The sequence below is a fragment of the Heterocephalus glaber genome, unplaced genomic scaffold, assembly GCF_053883595.1.
Source record: "Heterocephalus glaber isolate CG9 unplaced genomic scaffold, H.glaber_assembly_v1.0 deba00001600, whole genome shotgun sequence".
NCBI classification, from domain to species: Eukaryota; Metazoa; Chordata; class Mammalia; order Rodentia; family Bathyergidae; genus Heterocephalus; species Heterocephalus glaber.
Window position 1 is genome coordinate 17520962 of NW_028258372.1, and position 27792 is coordinate 17548753.

General features: G+C 38.1%; 2 long non-coding RNA genes across 9 annotated transcripts in view; one reads left to right on the top strand and one right to left on the bottom strand.

Annotated features, from left to right (window-relative positions):
• Positions 1-27792, bottom strand: part of LOC106010086 (uncharacterized) — a 133914-nt gene that overhangs the window by 22029 nt on the left and 84093 nt on the right. For all 8 annotated transcript variants that reach the window (XR_015444550.1, XR_001184036.3, XR_015444551.1 and 5 more), the window contains exon 4: positions 727-797. This is a non-coding gene — a long non-coding RNA (uncharacterized LOC106010086). The remainder of the gene's footprint in view (positions 1-726; positions 798-27792) is intronic.
• On the top strand, positions 16668-26125 carry LOC147823118 (uncharacterized). The gene is made up of 3 exons (XR_015444557.1): positions 16668-16856; positions 20526-21876; positions 22494-26125. It is a non-coding gene; the product is annotated as an uncharacterized LOC147823118 (long non-coding RNA).

Sequence of the window (27792 nt, forward strand, 5' to 3'; positions counted from 1 at the left end):
ATATTTTAATGAGTAAACATTCAAGCATAACAAGATCATCAGATACTTGCGAATTGCCATGAAAATCACATTTACAAATGCTTACTACAAAAATACTTTAAGTTGTGGTGACAGCTATGATGTGGCTATTTGAAAAGGAAGGCAATTCTTAGTGAAGTTTTAAACAGAACAAAATATGATTTTCATATATTTATTACATATTTTATTTCATATATTTATTATATATTAATATATTTTCATATAATTATTTCATATATTTATTCTGAGAAAATTCAGTGTATAGTAACTAAAATCATGCCAAAATAATTTGTGTTTATATGTAAGGTAGAAAGAACTTCCAGAACACATAAGTTCCTCAAGTATATCAGTATCCAATAAGACCTTCAAAAATAAGACAATTTTTTGTGTGACAGAAGTGTCCCAAGCATAAGACAGCATTATAACAACATCTTCCTCAAATCTCTGTCCCCTCAAATGCCAATAATATATCTATATCAATAATTGGGATATCAGCAATATTTAGCAAATTTGCCAAAAATTTTAGGACAAAAGTCCTCACACTTGGTTACATATTAAAATGATCTGAGAAACTTTATTAACTCAAGTAGTAATTGTTGCTATCTGCAAAGGCTTTGATGTAATTGGTTAGTGCTACTGCTTGGTCATCAGCTGCTCTGTGGAGTCTGTTCAGTAGCCCTAACTGAATCAGAACATCAAACCACTGACCTGGTAAGCTTGCTTGCTTTCTCCATCATGGACTTGTTTCTTGGTCAGAAAGAGTCCAGGGTCTCCTTAACCTAAGGAATAACATCTCAGATGTCAAAATCCATTTTTTAAAAATCCCATGAGTTCAGGATTAATACTTTACTTCCAGACCAGACCAACTTAGTTGGGGGAGCAGAGGTGTGGACCAGAGCAGCGTGGCTGTAAGCAGATCCCAGCCAGAGCTCTGCCCCGACCCCAGAGGCTGGGGCACACCAGCCCAAGCCAAGGGCCTGCCTGGAAAAGAGCTGCACAGGCACACAAGCAATAGCCAGAGGTTTGCCCCAATACCATCATTAAGTGGACAAGACCCTAGCCAGACACTTGCTCACACAACAGGAACTGGGGTGCACAGCCCCCAGCTAAAGACCCTCCCAGACAACATCTACATAGGGGCTCTAGCCAGTGGCACACCTAGATATCCCAAGTGTGCACAGGCCCCAGCCAGAAGCCCACCCAGGCAACAGGCAGTTGAGGGATCCAGAAGGCCACCTTTCTGAACCCAGCAATTAGTGTACTGGTGATCAGCAGAGGAAAGACCTCTTCATGACTTGCTGAGAATTGAAGACCACTGGGTGAGCAAAAAGTTGCCTCAACAAAGGCACAGCAAGTTGCATTTGTTGAAATGAGAAGACATGTAAACAAGCCTCAAAACAAGACTTCCAGATCACCTAAGGCAACCCTAAAGGGAAATAAGATGGAACAATCTGATACTCAATCAACCACCTGGACTCCCTGAACTGGCAACAAAAGAGGATCTGGAAAAAAATGAAATCAGAAAGAATTTCTCAGATAACAGCAGAGATTGTGCTAGTAGTGTAAGACATGATTAATAAATCTAGAGGGAAACACAGATAAAAAATAGAGGAGATGAGGAACATGATGGAATCCCAACATAGGAAACAAATGGAATCCATAAAACAAATGCAAACAGATTTCCAGGAGATTAAAAACTCCACTGAAAGTTTATGCAGCAGAATGAGCCAATGTGAGGACAGAATTGCAGATATAGAAGATAAGATTGCTACTAGTGACCAGGAAAAGAAAAATTTCTTTAAAATAGTAAGGGACCATGAGAAATCAATCCAGCAGCTACTAGACAATGCAAAGAAGAATAACATAAGAATGATCAGAGTCAATGAAGACACAGGAGAGACTGCAGATGACATTAAAAAACTGTTCACAGAAGTGATGGCAGAAAACTTCCCCAGCAGGGGAAAAGAACTTGACATACAGATAAGGGAGGCACACAGGACTCCAAATAGCCTTGATCAAAAAAAAAAATCTACACATATGCATATAATTGTTAAGATTCCAGAAATCCAACAGAAGAACAAAATTCTACAAGTAGTGAGAGAAAAGAAACAAATCACATACAAAGGAAAGCCCATCAGAATCACAGCAGACTTCTCAGTGCAAACCCTCAAGGCAAGAAGAGCTTGGTGTGATGTATTCCAAGGCCTAAAGGAAAACAGCCTCCAATTGAGATTGATATACCCTGCAAAACTATCTTTCAAAATTGATGGAGAAATAAGATACTTTCATGACAAAGAGCACCTTAGGAACTTCATGAATACCAAACCAGCACTCCAAAAAATTTTAGACAATGTCCTAGGAAAAGACAATGAGGATCACAACCCCAGGAAGCCAAGCAGAATAAATCCATCAGGCACAACAACAAATTAAACACAAAGGGGGAGAATCTAACAGAAAGAAAGTCATGACAATGATAAGTCAATACGTATCAGTTATAACCATCAAAGTTAATGGTCTCAATTCACCAATCAAAAGAAATAAACTGGCAGAATGGGTCAAGAAGCAAGATCCAATAATATGCTGCATACAAGAAACACACTTAATTTAAAAAGAAACTCATAAATAGGACACACATGTGTAAATACCAAATAGTTTCTCTAGTGTGAGAAACTGAAAGTGTAAATAAGGATTAAAATTATTAAAATGAGGGCCGGGGATTTAGCTCAGTGGTTCTGCTGCCTGCCTCACAAATACAAGGACCCAAGTTTGATCCCTGGTACCAAAAAAAAAAAAAAAAAAAAAGATTAAAATGAATAATTGACAATTTGAAATAGGAAAAGGTCCAAAGGTGTAGGGGTGGTAGGAGGGGAAGGGGAAAGGAAAGAAGGGAAAGGAAAAATTATGAGAAAAGAAAAAAAGTGGAAATGAAATCTATGTAAATAGGGAAGGGTGGAAGGGGTGAAGGGTGCACAAGTAATGGGGAAAAAAATAAGAACCAAGATACATCATGTACAGGTACAAGCACCTAATGACAAATGCAAGTGTATTGTATACCTAAAATGTACCAATAAAAGAATTAAAAAAAAAACCTCATAGGCTGAAAGTTAAAGGGTGGAAAACAATACTGCATGCAACAGGAACCTGAAAAAAAAGCAGGAGTAGCTATCTTCTTTGCAGATCCAGTGGATTTCAACCCAAAATCTGAAACACTCTGGTCCCAAGAATTTCAGATAAGGGACAGTCAACCTGTATGTACAAATCTATTGTGAACATGTGTTTTCATTTCTCTTCAGTAAACATTTAACAGAACCATTGGTTCTTAACTGTAATACAAGAAATTTCTATATATTTTTCCAAAATGGTTTTATCATTTTACATTCACATTAGCAGTATTAGAAAGTTATAACTGGGTCACACCTCAGCTGACATTTGTTCTTTTAAAAACTTTAACTTAATCTCCCTAATGAGCATATAATACGATCTTGTTATTGTACTGATTAGTATTTTTCTGATTCTAGTGTAGCACATCTTTCCTTGTGCTGTACTGGCTATTTATCCTCTTCTCATGTCTACTTTTTAATTGGGTTGTCTATTAATGAGCTGTAAGAGTTCTTTACATATTCTGGTCATAGGTTATATGTATTATAAATATGTCTGGTTAAGGACTACTTTTCATTTTCTTAATGATGTCTTTTAAAGTTCTAAATTTTGATAGGATCTCATTTATCAATTTTTTTATACATTACGTTTTTTGTATCCTAGGAAATTCTTGTCTACCCTAAGTTCATGAACATTTTCCCTTATAATTTCTTCTTAAATTTTATAGATTTAGTCTTTCATGGACAGATGAAGAGTAGGCATATCTGCCCTTGTTCCTCACCTTAGGGAGAAAGCATTGTATCTTTTCCGTTCATATAAGGTGTTTTTGCTGGAACTATGCAGTACATGTCTTTTATCTGTTGTGAAGTTTCTGTTCTACTTCTAGTCTCTTGATAGCTTTTACAGTGAACAACTGTAGAATTTAGTCCAATACTTTTTCTGCAACTAATGACAGGATCATATGGCTTTTTCCTTTCTTCTGTTAAAATGATGAGTTATGGGCGTGGGTCTTCCAATGCTGAACCAACACTGCAATCCCTAAAATAAAACCACTTGATAAATACTGCCAGATCTGACTTCTAATAGTTTGTTTTGTTAAACAAATTTTTATTTATGTTCATACTTTTCTCTTCTATTATCTATCAAGTTTTAGTATTAGCACAATGTTGATTTCCTAAAATGAAGGGAGCCATGTTCCTTCTTTTTTCTGCTTTAAATGTTTGATATAATTCATCAGTTAAAATGTATATGAGCCTGTTGTTGTCATATAGGTAGGTTTTCAAGCTAGGAATATACTTTCTTTAATAGGTGCTATTCAAATTTTATATTTCTTCCAGAATCAGTTTCATTAATTTGTCTTCCAAGGTACTTCATAGAAGTTGTCAAATTTATTTCAAAACAAGATTTTTGTAATATGCTTTCTATACCCTTTTAAATTCTGTAAACCCTGTGGTAATGTCCTCTAAATCTTGATAGTGTAATTTAAAAAAATGTATAATTGCTATTGTGTAATAGAAAGAAAAGGTCTAAAGGAGTGGGGGAAGTGGGAGGGGTAGGGGAAAGAAAGAAAGGAAAAGAAAAAATACAAGAAAAGAAAAAAAATGGAAACAAAGTTTTTGTAAATAGGGAAAAGTGGACGGGGTGAAGGGAGGGCAGGGGAATGGTCAGAGGGGAAAGAACCAAGATAAGTCATGTAAAGGTACAAGATCCCAATGATATATGTAACTGTATTTTATACTTAAAATATATCAATAAACTTAATGAAAAAAATACTTTACTTCCAAATATAGAACAAATAGAAGAACTGTGTTACAATTTTTTTAAAAAAATCAACTAGTGACTGATTATTTAGGAAACAAACATGTACTATGGCCTGGCTAAGCCCCTTCTAAAACCCCTAGTGAACTGTCCTTAGGCTGGATTTTAGCCTTTAGTCTTGCAGGAAAAATAAACCTACACTCACTCTTCTGGTTTGGAGGGGATGTGCACTGAATTCTTAAGTCAGGAACTCAGATGCATTTTTATTTCCAGTGCCAAACTTAATAGACCAGATGTGACTGTATGAAGAGAGATTCAAAGCCCAGTCCAGGGTAACTGAAGAGTGCTAAGGTACAGTAAGTTGGTTAGTGATACCAGTAATAAGCACCCAATAGTGGGAAGGCAGAGAAATACCCCTATTTCACTCTTATACTTCCCATTCCTCCCTGAGACTTTAAGATTATTATGGGAGCTGGAGCCTATAATCCCAGCCCTCGGGGGGCAGAGGCAGGAAGATCACCACCAGTTTGAGGCCAGCCTGGGGCTACCTAGTGGGTTCAAGGCCAGCCTGAACTTCATAATGAGACTATCCAACAACAACAAAAGAAAGATTATTATGGGGAAGGAGGCATATTTCTCAAAAATAACAAGCTAGCTGTCTAGTCCTGAAATCTGGAAACTGATTGAATTTTATCATCATCATTTTCATCATCATTATCATCCAGTGATAGTTTCCATTTATTGATATCCAGTTATGTGCCTTGCACTTTACATTTATTAGCTCATTATTCTTTACAATAACTTTATAAGGTAGAAAATTTCATTAGAGTCTGAGATCCCACAGCTGATGGAAGGAGTCAGTTTTTAAATCTGGGCCTGCTTGACTCTGCAGTCCCATAGTACAATAATATGGAGTGAAATGTGGTCTCTGACCATTCTCCAAAGCACTAATATTCTTTGTCCTTTATCCAAACTCTTGGATTCTTGCTCAAATGGCATGAGATTGAAAAGAGACCAAATGAAAGACTTATTGGATACATTTTTTTCCCCTGTGGTACTGGAGATTAAACCAGGACCTTCCAACTGAGTTACATCCTCTTTTATTTTGAGACAGGAGCTCATGAAGTTGCTAAATTGTCCAGGTTGGTCTTGAACCTGTGCTCCTCCTGCCTCATCCTAACAGAGTGTGGGGATTATAGGCATGCACCATCACACCTAACTGTGCACATTGTTATTGCTCAGTATTTCCTATTATTTTCTGGTATTGGGTCCTGTCTATAAGTTTAAATGGAAAAAAATATAATAGAGATAGTCTAATTAATATAATTTTCTATGCTTTATGTTATTCCTTATGGTAAATCTTTCTAAAATGTTCATTTTCTTGTCTTAATCCATTATAATAAAAGGAATCTAATTTGTTGCCATAATGCAGGACCTAGACGGATGCTGGAACATCATAGGTTAACATAATAAGTAAACAATAAGTTTATCAATATAATTGACATTTTAAAGGAGTAGTTTTCAATTTTGATGAAGTCCAGTTGATTAATTTTGCCTTTTATGATCTTTTTGTGTTGAATAAAAGAAATCTTGGGCTAATTCAAGGTCACAAAGATTTTCTTATATATTTTCTTCTACGAGTTTTATAGTGTAGTATTGACTCTTAGATTTAGATCTATGATATATTTAATTACCATTATTTTTTATTAGGATACTTGTAGATCTTAAGGTTTGCTTTCTAAAGACACTTCATCTGCTTTACAGATCCATGTATAGATACAATTATTCTTAGTTTGAAATATGGTCTAAAAGTTGTTTTTCCAGAAAAAAATCTCTCATGAGATTGACTCTCATGAGGAAAGCATGCCTTTCTTTTTGTTTTCCCAACTCTGTCTCTCTTTTAAAATCTCAAGAAACAGAAAACTCTAGTCTGGCTAATGTTATTGTCTGACATGTTTCTTTTTTGATTATTTTTATTAGTACATTTTTCATAATGATTACATAATGATTACAATCATCATAGGGAGTTGATACATGTATATACTGCATCTTAATTCTTTCTATTTTTCCCCTCCCCTCCCTATACTGAACATTTTATTGTTTTATTAGTACCCGTTTGCAGTACATAATGTTTACATTCCTTATGGAGAGTACATAACAAACCTTAATTCCTTTTTTCTTCCCCTGCCCCTCCTCTCCTTCTCCCCTCCTTCCATCTCTCTGTCTCTTTTTTTTTTCCAGAACCAGGAATCAAACTCAAGACCTTGCGTTTGCCAGGCAGGTGTGGCACCACTGAGCTAAATTCCTGGCCCCCTCCCTCCATTTCTCGATGCCCTTCCAATTGAGAAAGATTAATCTCCCTACTTCCTGTTATTTATCTTTTATTTTGGTCTTTATATTTTCAGATTCTCATATAAGAGAAACCATGCAATATTTAAGCTTATATATCTGATTTATTTCACATAACATTATGGTCTCAAGGAGCATCCACTTTCCTACAAATCACTCAAGTTTATCTTTCTGTATGGCAGAGTAGTACTCCAGTGACTATAAATACATTTTCTTTATCCATTTATCTGTTGATAAACATAACAGCTGGCTTACAATATTAGGTATTATGAGTTGGGCTGCTATAAACATGGATATGCATATATCACTGTGGTATGATGCTTTTAACTTTTAAAAAAATTTTTAAATTAATTTTATTGGTATATTTTAGGTGTACAATATAATGAGATTCATCATTGGGAATTTGCACCTTTACATACACTACCTTGGTGATGTTTTTAACTCTTTCAGAAAGATACCTAGAAGGGGAATAGTGGGGTCAAATGGAATTTCTAGCTTTAGTTTTTGAGGAATCTCCATACTGATTTCCATAGTGGTTGTACATTCCCACCAACAATGTAGAAGTATTTTTTCTTGGTACTGGGGATCAAACTCAGATTTCGAGGCATGTGGCAGGACCATTGAGCTAAATCCCTGGCCCTAGAAGGGTTTCTTTTTCTCCCACAGCCTCACCAGCATTTGTTATTCTTTTGGTACTGAGGATTGAACTCAGGACCTTGTTCTTGCCAGGCAGGTGCTATGCCACTGAGCTAAATCCTTTTGGCCCTATTATTTGATTTCTTGATGATGGTTATTCCTTCTGGTATAAGATGGAATCTCAGAATAAAAGACCCATCAAAAAATGAGCAACAGAAATGAATAGACATTTTACAGAAGAAGTGCAAATGACAATAAATACATGAAAAAATCCTCAACATCGATGATATATTTCTATTTCAGAATAATTTTGTCCAAAAAAGGAGGCATTGCTCAATACTTTCTACTTTCTACCCACAGATTACAGCCCTGAGCACCATTCTCAAAAGTAATCCCAATATCGTCTGTAAAATAATCTTCAACCAGGGCTGAAAGAGGGCTATGGGTAGGAGCTGTAATTCAGAGGCCAAGGACTATTCTGGTTAGAGTCTAGTTACTCCCGTATATGCTGTGAATACTTCCTGAGAAAGACCTTGTGTTGAGGAACTTTTTTTAGGAAGTTGGGGGAGAAAGATGTGATTGGAAGAATTTGTCTGAATTCATACAGTTCTGGAGAGACTTGATTTCAGAGCTAGAATTAAAACCAAAGTTTCTGTCTGCTCACAATTCCAATTGAAAATTTATAACATTATGTCTGATTTTTTGACACTCTGGGAAGGACAGAGGCAAATCAAATGACCTTTGTTCAATTTTCACCTCCACAGCTGGACTTGTGTCCTTTAACTGTTGGCTTCACATACTCTTGCTCACAATCATTCTTCCAGCAGGTAGGACCACCCCCTACCCCTTCAAGTACTGCCTCCTCACTGACAAGAACCAACCCAGGTATTTCTCCGTTAATTTGATGACTCAGACATTTTCAGCGATTTCTTTTTCCTTGTCTAAAAACAACAACAAAAAATCACTGATATACTCGAAAGAGCAGGAGCTAGGTGAGATGTTGCAGAATATAGAAGAATAAAACACAATCCACACCTGCTAGAGAGCTTCCAGTTTGATAACGGGATCAGATGCACCAATAACTTATTATAACCAGGGCTGTGATAAGAGATGCACATTGAGCACAATGTGACCTTGAAAGCTGGACGTGTAATACAGATCAATCTAGGCTGGGGAATACTGTGGAATCAGGTAAGATTTTATAGAGGAAGGGATTGCTTTTGTTGAGTTTTGAGATTAGCTTGTTACAGAATACCAGTGGGGTGGTCCCAGGAAAACGTGTAAAACACACAGAGGCATGAGGGAGCATGAGTGATCCAGGGGGGCATGACCAGCCCACTGTGAGCTGTCTCATAATTAGGTGTTCCTTTTAACTGATTTCGTTTAGAGGAGAAGCTAGGTGTTGCAGTGGTACATAGGAGGGCTCTCTGATGACAGCAGGCAGTGGTTCTCAGTTTTCCCAAGGAGGGCAATTCCATGGGGCAGTCAGACAATGTTCTGCAGTTAGGTTGACCCACTCTCCTTACAAAGAGTTCAGGAATGATTTGCTGTCACTCAAGCATGTCCACAAGGGCATCACTTTTTACCCTTAGCAGTTTATTACAGGATCACACCTCAGGTCCTCTCCCTGAGGAGTTTGGACACTTCCATCCTGTTCCTTGCTAGGTTTTGAGTGATGTGAAGGAACACCTTAGAGACTGGCTCCCTGGATGATGTATCCTTTAGTCAGGTCCTAGAATGCTTGAAACATGGAATATAAGAGAGAAATAGTAAGAGATGTGACTAAGCAGGCTCTGGATGTGCAAGTGGATTGCAAAGATCTTTGAAAGTCAAATTAGGGAGCATTGGCTCACTTCTGTGGGCAGAGGAATCCAAAAGAATGTTGCACTCTTGACATTTAGACTGAGCTACACAGATGAAGACTTATCACTGATTGTTTTCAGGTGCAGATTGGTCTCTGGCACTGAATTATACATACAAATTCTATTGAAAAAAATCCTACTTCTGAATTATACATAATTTTTTTTTTTTGAGACAGAGTCTTACTATTGGCCTTGCACTCACTATATAGCCCAGGCTGGCCTAGAATTTGTGGCAATCCTCCTGCCTCAGCCTCCTAAGTGCTGGTATTACAGGCATGGGCCACCACTCCCAGATATACATATGTATTTTGAGGGACAAAACCTCCCTAATATTTCCTTGGCATCCTCTGTGATTCCGGAGCATGTAAAAAATGATAACATATTTTGGCTGGTAAGTTTGAATGGACTATCAAAGGGAGGCTGTATAGATCTTTAGAAAGAGATCTTATATGTTTCTGTATAAAGTCAGATCCTTAAAAAGCAGGGAAGAGTAAAGTCTGTATTTTAATCTAGTGACCAAGATCCTCTCCAATTGTTCCAACTTCTAAATGGTTATTTCTCTCAATTTTCCTATCTTTTCCACTAGGAGGCAGCATCATTCATTCCCTTTGCCTTCCAGGACAGTTACCTTAAGTAAACAAATACATAATGTACACATAAATATGTATCACCACAATATGAACAAGTGTTTTAAGAGCTCTGTCTGTAATTGATTAGGAAAATCTTGCCCAAAGTTTTTACTAATCAACTTAAAGCTCAAGACAGAGGGTTCTAGATCATACGATTCTCTGACCAACTATCCTAAAGGAGCTGCCCCATTTACCAATAAAAACTACTTACTGTGAAGTATCTTTATAGTAGATTGATTTTGCAAGTAGTAACTGGCAATTTCAAAGATTACAGAACCCTGTAGTGAGGAAAGGGTGTTTAGAGGGTGTTATGTTTTCTTTTCCTGTTGAATTTTATGCAACCTTGGGCCCCTAGGGAGTTTCCACAGAAAGTCAGTTCAGGGTGTACTGGTGGTAGCTTGCTGTTTATTCCACAGGGTTTGCAGCATGTTGTCTTAAGCAAACAGCTTTAAGCCTAGTTCAAAGCCTAAAGCCTCTCGCTGCACTAGAAATGCACTGCCAACACAAGTGGCCACTATTTTCCTCAGGGATTCAGTTTTCCATATTACTTCTACCAATGTGACAGGAAAACCCAAGAGAAGCTATTTAATTTAATCATTGTCAATGTGCTTATTGTACACTGTTTGGACATTTTAGGCTGTCTTGGGAGAGATCTGTCAATCAGTTGGGTAGATTTCCTAATGCTTGTCATGTCAGAGGAGTTCAGGTTGTTTCTGAATCACAAGAAGGAACAGTTAAGGGCAATATGGTTAGCCTCACTTAGACATACGTCTTCTGTCAAAATAACACCTTGGGCTGGCCTCCTGCTTATGCCTTTTAAAGAAAGACTTGCTTTGATGGGTGACTGAGGTTGAGTGGAAGATTAGAAGCTACTACATGTGTGGACAGGGCAGAGACCATGCAATACCTTAGGAGTGGTCAGAGTTCATTTTTTCTTCAACAAACCTCTTTGATTCTAATCCCTAAATCAGGGACTCTGGAATAAGCTTTTTTTTTTTTTTAATGATGTTTGAGTTTCAAAAAGGGATCAAACTATTCTTAAAAGTGCAAAATGAGACAATGGTTCAGGATGAAGACAGACAGCTCACTGTCTTTACAGGATTTTCTGGCCCTTTCCTAAATATACTCTCCCTTCCTACAGCTTTCTGCTTTTGTTCATGGATTCCCCTTTCTTGGAATGTTTGCTCAACTTTCTCTTTCAAGTTTAGCTCAATTCCATTGCTTCCCAAAAGCCTTTTATTTCCAAAAAATGACTTATTTTCTTTCTCTACAATTCCATGTATTCTTTCATAATACATTCTACATTTGTAACTGACCCCTGTTCAACCCCACCCAAGCCTCACACACATACATGCACACACAGAATTGTAGCTTCTTGAAATGGGGCTGTAACTCAGCAGTACAGTGCTTGTCTAGTATGCACAAGGCCCTGAGTTCAGTCCTCAGTACTGAAAAAAATGTAGCTTCTAGGAGACAGTTATTATTCTTTACTGATGTCCCAACTGCAATATGTGCTGAGTACAGTAAAAGTTCATGCATTTGCAGATTTTAGTAAAACCATTGTTCTTTCTCCAGATAGGACTATTTGATGCTTTATAAACTATCATATAAACAGAGAAAATAACTCTATAATATAACTGTTTTTCACCAATTCATTCAAAACATTTTGAAATTTCTCCTGTAACCCAGGCACTGTTATAAACATAGAGACACTGTGTACCCTGTGTAACTATCACAGGTCACCAAATAGGACAGTGCAAGCCACCTAACAGAGTGTCCCTACTAAGTGCCAGGCCCAGTGTAGATGACTCACATGCTCTGAGAATCAAGCCAAGGCTCAGCTTTCCAGAGCTTGTTCCTTTTCAGGGAAGTGTAGCTGCTCAACATCTGGGGAGCCAGAGCACTCACACGGTCATGTTTGTTCACTCACAAGGACTGTTAGGAACAGGCTGTTTGTGTTTCTTTGGCTTGGATCTGGATCTCTATGTTCCCATACTATTATTCATGATGTAACTTAGAATCTATTTTATAGAACTGAATTCAATTCAGTTTTGAAATTGTGTAAACTATCTACATCACCCATTTTCTTTCCATTAAAAAGCAAGAGAGGTGTGTGGGAACAATTATTAAGGGTCCCTGGTGTGAATCACAGCCCAGTTTTTCACCATTTCCTTACAACTTACTGAGAAGAGTGGGGGAGAATAGGAAAGGGGAGGCTTGTCCTTTCCTGCCTGATTGGTCAACTCACAGGGATCTCCCATCTCAAGAGAACCATTCTCCTCCCACAAGGGGAGCAACATTCAGTCAGCCCAGGACCAGTTCTGGCTGTCAGGCTGTGATGAACATCCAGATTGGGTGGTGGAATTTGGCCAACAACAGGGAAGGCATGACAGGGAAAGAGGTAACAATTGTTAGAACATGATACTTTGAGAATAGGATTTAATACATCCCCAGCACCAAAACAGTGACTTGCCTTAGTAACTTCTCTGTAATGTTTAAATAAATATGAAATGAATAAGCAGATGAATTAGTGGATGTCGTATTCTTGTTTTCTTCTCCAAGAACTATTTATAAGAACATCTCATTGTATGTTTCCTATGTAAATCAGGAGTTGGAATTTGGTGAAGCTTTCAGTCCATCATCCCAGGGTTCTCAGGTAAGAAAAGTCCACATTAGTGAGAGGACAGTAAAATAGGGTCTTTCTGAAACCTTGCAAATAGGCTAGAACCTCATTTCTCTGTATGATTAGTTTCAGGCCTCTGTTCACAATCAGAGATGAGCAGTATGTAGCAGGAATATGCACTATATAACAATGATTTAATGAGTTCTAAGGGATACAATCCTGGGTTCTACAGCTATGGGGAAATCAAATAACTATCCTAACATAGAAATATCAAGTTCCATCTTTTGAAGAACCATCATCCTTCAGTAGTCTCAAAAAGCCCATAGTCACGAACACCCTTAGTCTGGCGGTCATCAGAAATGAGATGTTTTTCAGTTTTGCATCTTTTGCCTGTACACAAGTGGCCCTCTCTGCAGTTTCCATTTCTCTTTTTAGGTGCCATCTGTGTCACCAAGATAAATGTCACTAGGCTGGGTCTGAGGGTCCCCAAGCTGAAATAAGGAACTTAACCCACTCTCTTTAAATCAGTTTGCTGGTTCACTGACTCCTGTCATAGAGAAAGAATTTCCAAGATGTGTCCATAAAAGAGACATGAGAAGGATTTCTTAGAGGGAGACAGGATACACTCAAGAGAGGAGTGTGGATGCTCAGAGAAATTAGGTGCCATAGAATGTACTTATACATGGTGGTATAGGTCAGTAACTTGACATGGCCTCTTGATGCAACGAGGAGATATGAGACACATGAGATGCATGTAGCTGCTGCTGAGAAAAGGTAACATACCATTTTACAGTAAACTTGAAAAAGTAAGTTAGAAGGAGTACACTCAAGTAATGGTAGAAGTATAGTATAGTAAATAGATAAACCAGTAACATAGTTCTTTATTATCAAGTTACATGTACTATAAACAATTATTTGTGCTGTATTATTACACAACTGGCAGCACAATAGGTCTTTTCACACCAACATCACCATAAGCACACGAGTAATGCATTGTGCTATGACAGATGGACAGCTACAAGTTCAGGAGTGATAGCATTTTTCACTTCTATGATAATCTTATGGCACCATCATTGTATTTGCCATCCCGTGTTGATAGAAACATCATTATATAGTGTATGTGCATGCATGTGTGTGTTTGTGTATGTGTATGTATAATTTCTTACAGGAATTGAGCTTAGATGATCATGGAAGCTGAGAAGTCATCTGCAGTCTGGAAAACCAATAAAGCCAGTATGATTTAATTCACAGCCAAAGGGCTGAGAAAGGGAGGACATAAGGGCATAGGATCAGTCTCTGCCCAACAAATCAGGTTAGAAGACTTAAGAGCCAGAAGCACTGATGTCCGGGGGCAGGTGACAACAGCTGTTCCAGCTCAAACAGAAAGGGAGCATTCCCCCTTCCTCTACTTTTTAGTACTATTTGGGCCCTCAGCAGAGTGGGTGATACCTGCCCACACTGGGAGACTTTATTCAGTCTCCCAATTTAAACATTAATCTCTTCTGAAAACACCCTCAGGCAAACCTAGAAATAATATTTGATCACTTCTCTAAGTATCACTTCTCCCAGTCAGCTCTACACATAAAATCAACAATCACAACACTTTTACTAACAGATGGTAACTGTGGCAGGCAGTGTAATAGCCCTCAAAGATGTCCCTCTGAATCTGTGAATATATTCCCTTATGTGGTAGATGGGCCTTTGTAGATATGGTTAAGGATCTTGAGATGGGAAGATTGTCCTGAATTATCCAATTGGGCCAAAACAATCATAAGACTCTTTAAAAGATGGACGATGAATGTAGAAGGGTTAGAGGAAGAGATAGGAAGATGAAAACAGGCTGTGTGAAGCAGCCCCCAGCTAAGGAATGAGGACAGCCTTTAAAAAACTAGGAAAGTCAAGCATAGGCTCTCCCTTTAAAGCCTGCAAAAGGAATGTAACTCTGCAGACACCTTGATTTTAGCCTATAAACCCCATTTCAGACTTCTGATGTCAAGAACTATAGGATAATAGGTTTGTGTTGTTTTAAGCCACTACGTTTGTGATAATTTGTTGTAGCAACAAGAGGAAACTAACACATTTATTTTTAAAATTTTAGTCATCAAAGAATATATCACATACAAATGACTTTAATTTATACTGATTTACCTAGTAATATTAAGCATCTTTTAAAAGCCATTCATCTATTTCTATTTGTGAGATGTAAATAGTAAAGCATTTTAATTTTATTATTTTATTATTTTTTATTTTTAGTTTTTTGAAACAAGATCTTCCTTTTAGTCTAGGCCTTGAACTCACTAGGTAGCCCAGTCTGGCCTCGAACTCACAGTGATCCTCCTGTCTCAGCCTCCTGAGTGCTGGGATTATAGGCATGTGCCACCACGCCTGGCCATTTTTATTCATTTTTAATTATATTGTCTCATCATTTATTTGCAAGGGTTCTTTATATCTTTTGGATACAAGTCCTTTGTTAATATGCGAATTGAGGTTATTTTACCCAAGTTTTGCTTGCCTTTTCATTTTCTCGATGTCTTTCAAAGGGCAGAAATTTTTTATTTTTGTGAAAACCAATTTTTCAAAAAGTTTTTATTTTTATGCTTCATGAGTTGTGAATCATCTAAGAAAATTTTGCCTATCCAAAAATGGCAAGAATTTGGCCATATGTTTTATTTTACAAGTTCTACAGTTTCATTCTTTTTTTTTTCTTTTTTGAGATGCTAGGAATCAAACCCAGAGTCTCATTTATAGTGAGCAAGTGTTCTATCACTGAGCTACATGTCTAGCCCTTCTTGATCTTTTGTTTTGTTTATTTTCCTTCTTTTTTGTTTCACATCTTTTAAAAAAAAAAACTGGTGCATATTTGTTATACAGATTAATAGGTTTCATTTTGGCAGACTTGTATGTGTTCATAACATACTTTGATCATTCTCACCACCACCCCCCCATTCACCCTCCCTTGGCCTCTTTGAGCCTTTTAACATGTGTTAAGATGCTCTGTGCAAAGCAAGAGGCTTTGTTGATATTCAGAGAATCTTTCCAGGCAGTCTTAGAACTTCATTTATCTCTACCTCTAGGTAACAGATGCAAAAGCCATTATTCCAATGATTGAGAGAGAAAAAGGCTCAAGAGAAAATATCTCTTCTTGTCTATTTGTCTCCTTGATTACATGCTAAGAGGAAACAAATTGGAACATAAACTAGAACTTACTGCATTGTAATGCCCTGCCTGACACTCTTGTATACTCAGTCTGTTACAAAGATGAAGAAGTTGTGATTCATGGAGTTTAATTGCCCACTCTAATCACACAAGTATAGTCAGTCCTGAAATTTAAGTTCCTGCCTCATAGATATGTTTTTGAATTTTCCCATCTGATGGTATGGCTTCTCATTCTTTTAATGCACTGCTCTTTTTCTTCATGGGAAATATTGTTTCTCACTAAAGCCAAAATACATTAACCATACAGAATTAGGGCTTTTTCTTCTCAAGCTCCTGTCAGACTATGAAAAGAGTAATATTATGGTTCACTTGTCTCCCATTGAAGCCAGAGATTTGGGGCACTATTTGCATCTCCATTGTCCCGTGTCACTTTTGGGAAGAACAAAGGCAATTGATGGATAAATAGAGCAAAATACAAAAGAATGTATGGAGGCTTCCTTGGAAGTTGTCAGCTTCAGACAATCTAGGGGTGAATGATCAGAGACTGATTTTATCTGCTGTGTTTCTGAAAAGCAAGTGCGCGCGCGCACACACACACACACACACACACGCACACGACTCTAGGGAATAGAGACCATTGCACCAAGCCACTGAGGGCTATGCTCACTGGAGGAAGGATGGCTGAAGATTCTGACGGTGACCTTCTGGGAGCTTCAGGAGTTGTAGGTCAGTTCCCTAATGGTGATTGCTCTTACCAGGTGGTGTTCTGCTTCTTAGCAACCAACTGTAATTTTCAGGCTAACTTCTTAATTCTCAGTACCTCAATTTTCTATTATAATAGCAAACAATGTTGTTGGGTACTAAACCAAGAGTTTCCAAATTGCTACTCCAACATCTGCTACCTCTACGCTTTTGGTCAAGTTGTTTAATTCCTTTGTATTTAATTTTTTACCTATAAAACAGGGCAATTAAAGTAGGAAGAATATGTTTTAATTATAGAAAAGAATATTAAATAACAATTAGAAGCTTTCCTCAAAAATGCTTTCCATTTCATTGCCCAGTGTTATAGTGTTAAGTCTCCAAGATATTACACAAGACCTTTTTCTTTTCCTGTCCAGATCTGATTATTATAGGTTAAGGCGGGGAGGAATGAATAATAATTGGGAGGTGTGGGAGGAGAGCTAAGATCTTTGGTTACCTTGCCTAACACACTTGGGTTATCATACTTGTCAGTGGTTGAGCTGAGCCTTTAAGTCAAGTTTGCCTGATTTGTGCATACACGTTCAGCTGCTTAGACTTCGCAGTGCCACATGCTGTCAGGGACCCTCTCTTAACTGTGAGATAATTGTGAGTTTACAGAATATGGAAGGATGTGGAATTCTGGCAGAGGGGTCAGGGGCCACCTACCTGCATAGTTACCATTTAGTCGTATGGATGTTATTCATCTGGCCAACCTATTCCTTCTGTGTCACTGAAGAAACTCTTCAGCCTGGTATAGTTGCTTTTTTTTTTTTGGTACCGGGGATCGAACTCGGGTCCTTGCGCTTGCACAGCAGGTGGCGAAACCACTGAGCTAAATACCCAGCCCTCAGCCTGGTATATTCTACCAGAGAAAACCTTGGTTGTCTCCTAAGGAAGCTGATCACAGAGTCCAGTTTGTCTGGTGTTGCTCAACTTTGCACCTGTTTTCCCCTTGTAATTGCTAATAGTGCTTCCTTTCATTCTCCAAAGTGCTCTAGTTTGGACAATAAAGGATAAGCCCTCCTCTCTGCCTTAATCAAACAAAACTTCATGGAAGATTGAATTCTGCAGGCAGATAATAATTGTCAATATCACTATTATTTTAAAATAAGCAAAATTTCTATTTTAACCAAAGCAATCTATTTAGTGTGTTTAAAAAGGCAAATAGAATTATAAGACTTGTAACAAAAAATCAGTTTCCCTGCCTGTTTTCTGTACTTTTTGTTATCTGCTCTTTGCCATCTCTTCTGCCTCTTAGCTATTTTTCCTATATTTACCAACATTTTACTGAATAATATGTTATTTCTTAATTTTACCAATTTTATCTTCTATTGATTTCTATTGTGCACTGAATTATGTTCCTTAAAATTTATATGTAGAAGCCTCAGCTTCCAATGTGACTATATTTGGAGGTAGGGTCTTGGAAAAAAGCAATTAAGGTTAAATGAGGCTGCCAGGCTAGGGCTCTAATCAGATAGATGTGGCACCTTTATAAGAAGAGGAAGCCACCCAGGGAACTCTCAGAGAGCACTGAGGAAAGTCCACATGAGGACACAGTGAGAAGGCAGCCATCTGAGAGCAGGAAGTGAGCCCTCACCAGGAACCCAATTGGCCACCACCTTGATCTGGGGCTTCCATCAACCAGAACTGTGAGAAGTACATTTCTATTGGTTAAGTCACAGTGTGTGGTATTTTATTATGATAGCTGAGCTGACTAATACATTTCTCTGCTGTGAAGAGACCTTAGCTCTTTCCTACACACACACACACACACGCACACACACATACACACACGCATGCACACACACACACACTCACACACCCCTCATTTCCTTCTTTTCCCGATTACAATGTTTGTTACCCAGTGATGCCTCCTGTCTCATTTTATCATCCTTGGAGTTTATGTGTAATTATGCATTTATTGTAAAATCTTTTCCTGGACTTATTGGTGGCATTCGAAATAGTGACCATGTGTTCCACTCCACCACACTTAGCTCCTGCTGTGTATCACATCTGCCCTGTCACTCCCTCACACCCACTCCATGCTCCTTCACTGAGAAACGGCCCTGGGGACATGCTTGTGCCACTACCTTCCCTCTGTGAAAGGCTTGATGATCATCACCTGGCTGCTTTGGTCATGATATTTTCAGGACTTGAACTTTGGCCAATTTTTTTGTCTGTTTAGATTTTCCTTCAGGACCCCAAAGGTCAATTGTTATAAATAAAATATCTTTATCAGTAGGGTTCACTCCCCTTTTACTCCAACAATACTTTTAGAGAGGTATGTGAGAGTGAGTTGTAAAATTGTGTGGGCTCTGTTCAAAGAAAAAATTATCATTGTTATCAATGCAGCAAAATAGAAAATGCAAACACTTTAACATTATATCATACTACTCACCACCTTTATTCTTTCTTTCTTTCTTTCTTTCTTTCTTTCTTTCTTTCTTTCTTTCTTTCTTTCTTTCTTTCTTTCTTTCTTTCTTTCTTTCTTTCTTTCTTTCTTTCTTTTTTCTTTTTTCTTTGTACCAGGGATCAAATTCAGGTCCTTGCACTTGTGAGGCAGGCGGCAGAACCACTGAGCTAAATCCCTGGCCCTCACCACCTTTTTTCATTGGACTTCAGACTGTATTTCCAACACTATACAGCATGGTTTTGGTTTCCAGGATACAATCCAGAGCCGATTTATTCCAGGCTTTAAATGAATCAGCAAAGCCACTTAAGGCCCCTGACTCCTAGTAGCCTACCTTTCTCAAGGTGGAGTGGCCAAAAACAATTATGAATGGTAACAGGTTTTACATACACACACACACACACACACACACACACACACACACACACACACACAGAGGCTGCCAAAATATTGTATATGCACTTTAGTAGTTTGCCATACTAATTTCTGGAAGCTAATGGCCACCATTTTGAGTACCTCTTGTAGTTAGAGGCCACAGGTAACTTGTATTAATTTCATGATGACTCAATAAATTTATTTATTTATTTATTTATTTATTTATTTATTATTTATTTATTTTTTTTGAGACAAGGTCTCTCCATGTAGTTTAGGCTGGGCTTGAACTCACTATGTAGCCCAGGCTGACCTCCAAATCACAGCGATCCTCCTGCCTTAGCCTCCCAAGTGCTAGGATTACAGGTATGCACCACAGCACCCAGCCTCAATAAATTTAGCTTGAAAATATTTATACAAGTTTTTCTTTTCTTGGTGTATACCTTTTTTGGTGGAGTCTGCTTGTATGTATGTAGACACATGTGTATATGGATACACACACACACATATATATATATGTATAATCTCCTTATATTTCAGTGGGGACATCAGGCTTCTTTTCAAATGAAGAAGTGGAATGTTTCACAAATTTAGAATAATCCCACCTTGAGAAATTTTCAGCAGGAGTGGCATTGCAGAATACTATTTTGCTAAACTGTATCAGTGCTACATGGGTCAAAAGACTTTTCTATTAAATTCACTATTCAGAAAATTTTATTCACTACCTCCTACATTCCAGACATAAGATAAGTGGATGAAAGTAATAATTAACATTTATAGACTTCTTATTGTATTCTTTATATTTTTATAAATTAACTCATTTAATTCTCATAATGATTATGACAGCTATTATTATAATTCCCATTTTACAGATGAGAAACCGAGGCACAGAGATAAATAACCTCGTTAGTCTATGCCAGCAGCTTTTCAACCAGGGAACATTTGAGGATGTCTGGAGAAATTTTTAGTTTATATGACTGGTGATAGTGGTGTGTTATAAAGCCTAGGAATGCTGCCAAACATTCTGCAATGCACAGAACAGCCCCTACAACAAAAAATAATCCAGTCCAGATGATCGATGCTGCTGCTATTGATACCAAACAACTCAGAATTCTTCTGACAACTGTTACTGGGCCTGGGATGGGCTTTTGACTTACTCTGATTCAATCATACTAAACAAGAGGGCTTTGGGGTGGTCATTTTCATTCATTCTTTTCTATTAGCTATGGACAAGAAAAATGCCACCGGATATCCAATGGCAGCTGTCTTGAGACTCAGAGAACCAGTCTGCTCATGGTGTTAATGCTGAGGACAGCAGAACACAAGGACCAAAATAACCTATGTCCTTGATGACATTACTGAATAGCACTGAACCACATCTTTCCTGGAACCCAAGAGGTTTCTGGACTTCACTTATGTAAGACAATACATTGATATTATTGAAGGCTGTTTGAGGCAGGGGTTCTGTTTTCAGACAACTGAAAGTATCACACTGATCACGCCTTGTTCAACACAGGAGATTGCTTGGAAAATTCAGCAAAGTCTCTCACATTATCAGATTCCTCTTCAGAAATTTACTTTATCCTTCTGGATGAACTTGTCTTATGAGGATATTAGAAGATACCTTCCTCAGCTTTGTTCTCCTGTGTGAAGTAGACTTTGTACTCAGTCAACAGGGGAGGAGAGTACAATTCTATGTGCCAGAGAATCAGGAAGGAAGGCCAAAGAAGGAAGTTGCAACATATACAGAGATGTGGAATATTATCCACATGGAAAAAACAGAGAAATGAACCACTGGACTCTGTAGTAAGGACATTGTTTATTGGAATGAAGAAAATGGAAAGTGTGAGTTACTTGAGGACTTATTTGGAGAAGATGAGCTTGGAAGTGAAGGCCATTCCCAGGTATCTCATATGACTTGGGATATGTTGAGAGAATTGAAAAAGGTAATCTTTAAAATTGCTCCAGCCTAACACCCTACCATTCAAAACAAAAGGAGATGGTGACTTGAATGCTTTGGCATCCTTGTGATACCCTTTGGACCCCAGTGGTGGCAATTTCCATTATTTATTCTGGAAGCCACAATCCTGTTTTCCTCGGTGACTGCCTGAGGTAGAACAGAGGGGCCCACCCCCTTCTATGTCATTAGGCACATCTGTGAAAGGTGAGAAGAGAACACCGATAGAAGCTTGCCTTAAGCAGCTAGAGAATGTCTTAAACAAGGTATGTTGGTCGCATGACTTTCATCATCATCCGTATTACATTAAGGGAGTGTTCTGGAGCCTTCACAGATGGGAATCATTTTGTTTTGAAACTGAATTTTTAGTTTGGTTTCTGAGCACTGGAAAATGTAATCATTTTGACAAGATCTGCCAGAAATAATAGGTGTTTTTATGGTGCCTGGTACTTGTCATGTGTGCTTTCCTGCATGATCTCAGATTGTCCGTTCATCTCAGCATGGGTTTGGCCACTAGCAGGGTGAGCACACACTCCCCTGGGGGCTGTCTTCCTTCAGACTTCTCTGATGTGAACAGAAAAAGAAATCCCAGAGAAATCAGACAAAAATTTTTAATGGTCTGTTTCCCAGTTCCCTAGATAACATAGCAAGAAAAGTGGACTTTGAGGCAGGATGGGTAATGGGGTGTGGGGAGGCTCTGGAAAGTACAGGTAACACCACTTGTACTTGCAACCATTTCCTAACTTAATTTCTCTCTGTGAAACTGTCACAAAGTTTAATGGACTCCTCTCCTTATTGAAATGTTTAGTAAGACCCCAGAGTTACCTGTTTTTGCCTTTTCTCTGGTCACTCAAATTAGATTTCACTTTATAATTCTTTACAGTGGCATTCAAGAAGGGTGAATTTTGCTGACATCCATACTCAACATTCCTGATGAAGCACAGACAGATGATCTACACCTCTCCTACTGAGCCTTGCCCAGGGCTGGCAGCTCATATATACTGTTTTGTGATCCATCCCTGTGTGGCCACATCAGCCTTTTTCTTTGACACTGAAGAGAAACTGACTTGCCTGAGGATTTTTCTCACTTGCAGGAACCTCACCTGTGATTAGTCCTCTAGAACTTGCAATTTGGTCTTAACCAATGGCCAGGGCAGCAGGCACACTGCAATATTTTTCAAACATATTATAGGTTCTTGAAACAAATTTAGTGGATTACAACCAGAATTTCAAAGTGAAATAGAGTAGAACAGAACTGAGGAGAGAAAGAATTAAAATATCACAGGGGCTTGCTTGTAATAGGGGCAAATATTATTTGGTAAAACTTCAGCATTTGCTTCAGTTACATGAATTTATCAATAGAAATGCACACATTATTATTATATCATGATGTCAAATCTAGTTCTTACTATGAGTTATAATCAAAATAATTTGAAACCTACTGAATTGGTAAATTGGAATTTTCTATTATCTTTCAAACTGTTGTTGGAAAGTGCATTTAATTACTTACTGCATAAACTCATTGTATTATTCCACTTTCCCACTGCTGGAACAAAATACCTGCCACATACCACCCACAGCTTAAAGAAGCGAAGATTTATTTTGGCTCACAGTTTCAGAAGATTTTTACTGGCTCCAGGGTAGAAACATCATTGTGGAAGGGCATGGTGAAACAAAACTACTCAATGCATGTCAGCCAAGAAATGGAGCATAAAAGAGTGTCAGAGGGGCTCAGGGATTAGATATGGTCTCCAAGGTCAAGCTCCCATAATCCATCTCCAGCAAGGCCCCACCTCCTACTAGCCTATTCAGCTATGAACTCATCAATGAGTTCACCCATTGATAACATTAGTGCTTTCACTCTCCAACTTCTGCAGGAGTCCCTTAATCCAGTCAAGTTGGCAATCATGATTAACCAACACAATGAAATCAATCAATAACAAATTCTGGTGGGGCTGTGGGGAAAGTGGAACACTGCTCCACTGCTGGTGGGAGTGTAGACTGGTGCAACCACTATGGAAATCAGTATGGAGATACCTCAAAGAACTAGGACTGGAAGTCTCATTTGACCCAGCTATTCCCCTGCTGGGTATCTTCCTCAAAGAATTAAAAGAATCATACCACAGTGATACATGTGCACCCGTGTTCATAGCAGCACAATTTGTAATAGCTAAAACTTGGAAGCAGCCCAATTGCCCATCAACTGGAAACTGGATAAAGAAAATGTGGCTTTTTTATAAAATGGAGTACTACTCAGCCATAAAAAATGAGAAATTAGAGACATTTATAGCTAAGTGGATGCACATTGAGGTGATACTCTAAAGTGAAATAAATAGGACACACATGTATAAATACCGAATAGTGTCTCTGGTGTGAGAAATTGAAAGTGTAAATAAGGACTAAATGTATAATAGGTAATGTGAAATAGGAAGAAAAGGGGCAAAGGGGAAGGAAGTGGGAGGGCTAGGGGAAAGGATAGTGGAATAGCGGGGTCAAATGGGACTTACAGTCCTAGTTCTTTGAGGTATCTCCATACTGATTGCCACAGTGCTTGCACCAGACTACACTCCCACCAGCAGTGGAGCAGGGTTCCTCTTTCCCCACAGCCCCGCCAGCATTTGTTATTGGTTGATTTCATGATAGCAGCCATTCTTTCTGGAGTGAAGTGGAATCTCAGCATTGTTTTCATTTGCATCTCTTGAATGACCAGTGATGTTGAACATTTTTTTCATGTATTTATTTGCTATTTCTACTTCTTTGTCTGAGAAATGTCTGTTCATTTCAGATGCCCATTTTCAGATTGGGTGTTTAAATTTGGGAGGTCTGATCTTTTTAAGTTCTTTATAGATTCGAGATAGTAGACCTTTGTCTGAGGAAGAGCAGGTGAAGATTTTTTCCCACATTGTGGGTTATCTCTTCACACTGCTGGTGGTTTCTCTTGCTGTGCAGAAGCCTTTTAATAAGAAGAGATCCTACTTGTTGATTGTTTGTGCTAGTTCACGGGCAACGGAGGTTTTGTTCATAAAATCTTTTCCTACACCGATGTCTTCAAGGGTTCTACCTAACCTCTGTTCCAACTGGTTCAGAGTTTCTATTTTAATATTTAGATCTTTAATCCATTTTGATTTCAGTTTAGTGCATGGTGAGAGATATAGGTCTAGTTTTAATCTTTGGCAAGTTGAAGCCCAACTTTTCCAGCACCATTTATTAAAGAGGCTATTTTTCCGCCAGTGAGGGTGTTTGGCTCCTTTATTGAAGACGAGATGGCTGAGTGTGTCTGACATTGTTTCTGCCTCTTCTAATCTGTTCCACTGGTCCTCAAGTCTGTTTCTTTGCCAGTACCATGCTGTTTTTATCACAGTAGGTTTGTAGCATAGTTGCAGATTGGGGATTGTGATACCCCCTGCCATGTCTCTGTTACCTAGAATTGCTTTTGCTATTCTGGGTCTCTTCTTCTTCCAAATGAATTTTTGGATTGTTTTCTCAAGGTCCATGAAGTATGCTGCTGGGATTTCAATTGGAATTGCATTAAATCTATACAGCAGTTTTGGAAGTATGGCCATTTTCACTATATTAATCCTTCCTACCCAGGAGCAGGGGATGTCTGTCCATTTTCTGATATCATCTTCAATGTCTCTTTTCAGAGTGCCATAGTTTTCAGAGAAGAGGTCTTTGATTTCTTCCGTTAGGTTGATTTTTTTTGGATGCTATTGTGAAAGGAATTATTTGCCCTATTTCTCTCTCAGTGAGTCTGTCATTGGTGTAGAGGAAAGCTATTGATTTTGGTGTGTTGACCTTGTAACTAGCTACTTGACTGAATTTGGTTATTAAGTCTAGAAGACTTTTGGTGGAGTTCTTGGGGTCTTCTATATAGAGTATCATGTCATCTGCAAATAATGACAATTTGACTTCTTCATTTCCTATCTTTATTCCTTTTATTTCTTTCTCTTGTCTAATTGCCATGGCTAATGTTTCCAGAACTATATTGAACAAGAGTGGTGATAGTGGACATCCTTATCTTGTTCCTGATTTTAGTGTGAAGGATCTGTTTTTGACCATTTAGTATGATATTGGCTGTTGGTTTTTCATAGATGGCTTCTATCAGTTTGAGGTAGAGACCATCTATTCCAATATTTTGTAGGGTTTTTCCATAAATGCATGTTGAATTTTGTCAAATGCTTTTTCTGCATCTATGGAGATAATCATATGGTTTTTGTCCTTGGCTCTATTGATATAGTGTATTACATTGATTGATTTGCATATATTGAACCATCCTTGCATCCCTGGGATGAATCCCACTTGATCAGGGTGTATGATCATCTTGATGATCTTTTGCATTCTATTTGGCATTATCTTATTAAGGATTTTTGCATCTATGTTCATTAGTGAGATTGGCCTATAGTTCTCTTTTTCAGTTGGGTCTTTCTCTGCTTTGGGGATCAAGGTGATGCTTGCTTCCAGGAATGAATTTGGGAGTATTGCTTCCCTTTCAATTTCATTGAAGAGTTTAAACAGTAGTGGCAGTAGTTCCTCTCTAAATGTCTTGTAGAATTCAGCAGTGAAGCCATCAGGGCCCGGGCTTTTCTTAGTTGATAAGTTTTTAATTACATTTTCAATTTCATTGGTTGATATTGGGTTGTTCAGAATTTTTAGGTCTTCTTCGTTCAACTTTGGTAATTCATATGTATCTAGGCATCTGTCCATTTCTTCTGTGTTGTCCATCTTATTGGCATATAGGTTCTGGAAGTAGGTATTGATGATCCTCTGGATTTCTGCTGGGTCTGTTGTCATTTCACCCTTTTCATTCCTAATTGCATGGATTTGGGCCTTTTCTTTCCTTTTTCTGATAAGGTTCACTAAGGTTTTGTCAATTTTGTTGATTCTTTCGAAGAACCAACTCTTGGCTTCATTGATTTTTTTGTATCATTCTCTTAGTCTCCATTGCATTGATTTCTTCTCTGATCTTTATAATTTCCTCCCTTGTATGAGCTTTGGGGTTGTCCTGTTCTTTTTTTTCTAGAAGCTTGAGGTTCAGCATCAGGTTGTTTAATTGGGCTCGTTCTGTTTTCCTAATATGCGTATTCACTGCTATGAATTTCCCTCGTAAGACTGCTTTCATTGTGTCCCACAGATTCCGATATGTTGTATTGTCATTGTCATTTAATTGAAGGAACTGTCTGATTTCTTCTTTAATTTCCTCTGTGACCCATTGGTTATTCAGAAGTGTGTTGTTCAATTTCCAAGTGTTTATGAAATTTTTTGAGTTTCTTTTGCTATGGATCTTCAATTTCATTGCACTATGGTCTGGTAATATACAGGGGATAAGTTCAATTCCTTTGCACTTACTTAAACATGTTCTATGTGTGAGTATGTGGTCTATTTTTGAGAATGACCCATGTGCAGCTGAGAAGAATGTTATTCTGATTTTGTGGGGTGGAAGACTCTGCAAATATCTGTTAATTTCATTTGTTCAAGAGTTTGATTGAGTTCTAGTATTTCATTACTTATTTTTTTGTCTAGTTGATCTATCTATTTGTGACAGTGGGGTGTTGAGGTCCCCCACCACAATTGTATTAGTGCATATATGACTTTTCATGTCTGTTAGTATTTGTTTTATATAGTTGGGTGCACTAGTGTTTGGTGGATAGATATTTATGATTGTCATCTCTTCCTCTTGGATTGTTCCCTTTACAAGGATGTAGTGTCCTTCTTCGTCTCTCTTAATCAGTGTTGGTTTGAAATCTACTTGATCTGCCAAGAGGATAGCTACTCCTGCTTTTTTTCGGGTTCCTGTCACATGGAGTATTGTTTTCCACCCTTTAACTTTCAGTCTATGAGTTTCCTTTTGAATTAAGTGTGTTTCTTGTATTCAGCATATTGTTGGATTTGGCTTGTTGACCCATTCTGCCAGTTTATTTCTTTTGATTGGTGAATTGAGACCATTAACATTGATGGTTATAACTGAAACGTATTGACTTGTCATTGCCATGACTTTTTCTTTTTGTTAGTTTCTCCCCCTTTACATTTAATTTCTTGTCATGCCAGATGGGTTCATTCTGCTTTGCTTCCTGGGGCTGTGATCCTCAATATCTGTTCCTAAGATATTGTGTAAAATTCTTTGGAGTGCTGGTTTGGTATTCATGAAGTCCCTAAGGTGCTCTTTGTCATGAAAGTATCTTATT